This window comes from Lagenorhynchus albirostris, chromosome 17 (genome assembly GCF_949774975.1).
Source record: "Lagenorhynchus albirostris chromosome 17, mLagAlb1.1, whole genome shotgun sequence".
NCBI classification, from domain to species: domain Eukaryota; kingdom Metazoa; phylum Chordata; class Mammalia; order Artiodactyla; family Delphinidae; genus Lagenorhynchus; species Lagenorhynchus albirostris.
The window spans coordinates 6993151-6997173 of NC_083111.1; the positions used below are offsets into that span (position 1 = coordinate 6993151).

The window sequence follows — 4023 nt, forward strand, 5'->3', positions numbered from 1 at the left end:
ATGGACATCTTTTCATTTGCTTGTCTTTATATCCTTTTCAGTGAAATGGATGTCGCCTATGTTCTAAATGGATTGTGTGCTGTTGCGTTTTGAGCCCTTTTTCAGATATGTGGTGTTCATATATTTTCTTCCAATCTATAACTCTTCCTCATCTTCATGGAGTCTTTTATAGGCAAAAGTTTTTAATTGTGATGAAGTCTAATTTAACAAGTTTATTTTTTTTTTTATCCATCATGCTTTTAGTATCACATCTAAGGATTTTTCACCAAACCCTAGTTCTCTCTCAAAGGTTTTCTCCTATGTTATCCGCTAATATTTTTATAATTGTATATTTTATATTTAAATCTATGATCCTTTTTTACTGAATTTTTATATAAGATGTGAGATTATGCCAAGATTCAATGTCTGGTTATAAATTTCTAATTGCTTAACACCATTTTTTGAAAAGACTATTCATTCTCCATTGAATTATTTTACATTTTGTCAAAAATTCATTGGCCATACTTTTTTTTTTTAATACGTGTAACTGATTCACTTTACTGTATACCTGTAACTAACACAACATTGTAAATCAACTATACTCCAATAAAAATTTTAAAAAAAGAAAAATGACTTCATTCTAGCTTTGTGACCCTTGACATAACACTTAACACTCTGGGCTTCTGCTTCCTCACCAGCTCAATGGAGGCATGTGGAGGACCCTCCAGCTCTTACACTCTTTGATGCTGTCACTGGCTACCAAGCCGGTTTTTATCACAGTTTCTGAGAAAAACCAAGCTGGTTTTTATCACAGTTTCTGAGGAGGTACCTAACCTTTTTGAGATTTCTTTATCCATAAGAAAGAAAATAAAATTGGGAGAGGCCATCCTGAGCAGTGAAAAAAAATGAACTGTGGATTTAGGCAGACAGACAGTCTCAGTTCTTAGCGCTTGTGACCTAAAGCCGGTTACTTGACCTCTCTGACTCTTACTTTCTTGACTTGCAAAATGGAGATAACAGTGTCTGTTGTAAGGATTGTGGAAGGCTCTCGCTCATGCCACCTTACAGTAGGTACAAAATAAATATCATTTTGTTCCTATATCACTTTCAGCAAATGTGAAAGAGAGGGATGTGACTATGCTGAAATGTCTGTAAAACAAAAAAAAAGTAAACTCTTCTGATCAACACTGCCCACCTCTGTGGTTATCGTAGATGTTCCAAAAGACTGAGGTTAAGAGGCTACAGAGAGCAAAGAGCACCAACCACAAGAAGCACGGTTCAAAGCAGGAAAAGACGTGGTCCTGACCATGGTCCTGTCAGGCACCATCTCAGATGGGCTCTGCGACAGCATCAGGAGGCCTGACGAGACAGTTTGGGCCACCGGCCAGCAGGCACGAGAAGTTCCCAGGCCGGGAGACTTCACCATGATGGTGCAGCGAGCTCCCGAATCTCAAGGCAGCTCAACATCATACCTGACACCTGGTCCCGAGGCAGCGCAGGAGTAAAAGGTACTATTTCGAGGAGCAGCTTCAGCTCTAAGTTAACCACAGGAAGAAAGCCTCTTATCACATGTAAACATTTACAAGTATCCACAGCTAGCTCTAGGGCACTGTCATCTGAGGGGAACAGGGCGTGCCCAGAAGGAGCTCAGGCAGGGGCCCCTCGCACACTGGGGAGAAGATGCTGCCCGTGGCCCCAGCCTCCCCCTGTGCCAGGTCCAGAATACATGACCCCAGCTCAGGCTCTCATGCTCCAGAAGCTGGTGTAGACAGCAGTGGGTCTCCTGGACAGACTCACCATCCATGACACAGCAACTGACCTGTCTGCTCCTCGGGAGGAGAATGTGTGTTAAACCTGGAAGAGTCATGATTCTGAGATGCTCCACGCTGTCAGCTTTGCCTTCTGCAGACACGGGGCTCCTCCCCTTTAGGGGGACCCCTCTGGCTGTGGGCTGTGCCCTCAGAAATGTGGCAGGGCAGGCAAACGACAGGCCTATGACTTGGGTTGTGTCCTGCACGTAAACACCTGGGAGAGCAGAGCCAGGACTGTGGCAGAGGGGAGTGTGTGCCTCAGGAGGTGGTGAGGAGACAGCTTGGCTCTACAAAAGGATTCTGGGTGTGCCAACTCTAGTGGAGCCAGTAGGCGACTCTGGACCTCACAACATCCTGCCCTTGTTTGCCACTCACCACATCCCCACATCTAGAGGGTCAGCCCTTTTCTAGCTATGGTACCTCACCAGGGAAGTCAATGCTACAGGACCTCAGGGAGCCTCGTGGTGCTAAGGTTGAAGACTCTAGTCGGAGAACATCCTCGTGGTGAGGTTCTGTTCTCACGACAGTCTGCAGTCCCTGGGAGTGGCTGCACGTGGCAGGTAAAGGGGGCGAGTGGCTTGGGCACCTGCACCCCACTGAGGAAGCCAGGACCCTTCACATCTGCAGTGGCCGCATGTAGGAGAGAGGGGCAAGGCCGCACATGTGAGAAGCAAGCACAGGCTGGCAGTGGACACAGGACTCCTTCCCGCTGCAGGACAGCAGGGGCCAGGGCCCGAGGTTGCACTCCTCTAGGGCGCAGAGCGGGTTCTGCTGCAGGACTGGCTCGGTTTGCTGGTTCCAAGGACTCAGTTCAGCCGTCTTCTACCCTCAGACAAACTGCGACAGGTTGGGGACCTTGATGTTGAGATCGCCAACATTGATAATCCGAGGCATCTCCAGCAGGCCGATGTTTTTCACGGTGGACACGGCCCGGGCGGGTGCTGCTGAAACACAACCCTCGGACTTCTCCAGCCTGTTCTGAGCTTCAGTCTGAGCCACGATTTCATTCATGTTTATTTCCAATGCCATCCTACCCATCACCACCTCCTGAAGAATGCAGTGCACCTTATCCATATGGAAGATCAAATCCAATTCACAAACATTTTCGAAACACTTGTCCAGAGTCTCCACAAAATCCTGGATGAGGTCTAAGATCCCAAGTTCACTCTCTGATGAATCCCCCCAAAATACAAAGTAGAGGGTAGCAAAACGCCGATAAATCAGTTTGTAGTCAGACCCACCAATCAAACTTCCACCCCCCAAGAAGTTACAGACGTTGTCATCCCGTTTGGAAGATCTCTCGAATAACCTGCTGTTGAATTTCTTCTGGGAAACGCTGGTAGAAGCAGACAAGCCACGTGGCTTCCCATGGTTACTGAAAACCAGGATTGCCTGAATCATCTTTGCCCGCCACACTCCCTTCACCACCAGCTGCTTTCAGAGAGCCTCTCCTTCCACTACAACCTGGCCATACTTATATGGAACTATTTCTGGGTTTTTATTCTATTTTATTAATATGTGTGTATACATATATATGTGTGTGTATAAATTTAATTTCATTAGTTGTTACTGGGCTGTTCATTGGATGAGTTGGAGTAGTTTATATACTTTTCACAGAATTAATCTATTTCATCTCAACTGTCAAATTTGTGTGTCTAGGGTTGCTCAGAGTATTCTCTTATTCTTTCGATGTATGCAAACTCTGTAGTGTGATCTTTTGTTTCAAACTGATAATAGAAATTTCTCTCCTCTCTTTTTATTTGTCAGTCTTGCTGGAGTTTTGTCTATTTTATTGATCTTTTCAAATAAAAACTTATGTTTCATTGACTTTTTCTATTGTGTGTCTGTTTTCAATTTTATTGATTTTTGCTCTCTTTTCTCTCCTCGACTGTGAGTTTATTTTGCTCTTCATCTTCTAAGTTCTTGAAGTGAGAGCTTAGATTATTGATCTGGGACTTTTCCTTTTTTGTCTGTAAGCATTTAGGGCTACAGATTTTCATCTAAGCACTGCTTTAACAGCATCCCACAATTTTTGATGTTTTGCTTTCATGTTCACTAAGTTCAATGTATTTGTTATTTGTCTCAAGACTTCTTCCTTGACCAACAGATTATTTATGTGTGCTGTTTTAGCTGCCAGGTGTTTGGGGATTCTCCTGATCTCTTCCTCTTCTTGATTTCTAGTGTTATTCCATTGTGGTTAGAGAGAACACTCCATGTGATTTCAATTCCTTTA

The 4023-nt window shown here is 44.5% G+C and overlaps 1 pseudogene; it reads right to left on the reverse strand.

The window, feature by feature from the left end:
* Nucleotides 1–2605: 2605 nt before the first annotated feature.
* Nucleotides 2606–3197, reverse strand: LOC132508105 (AP-3 complex subunit sigma-2-like; annotated as a pseudogene).
* Nucleotides 3198–4023: the final 826 nt, after the last annotated feature.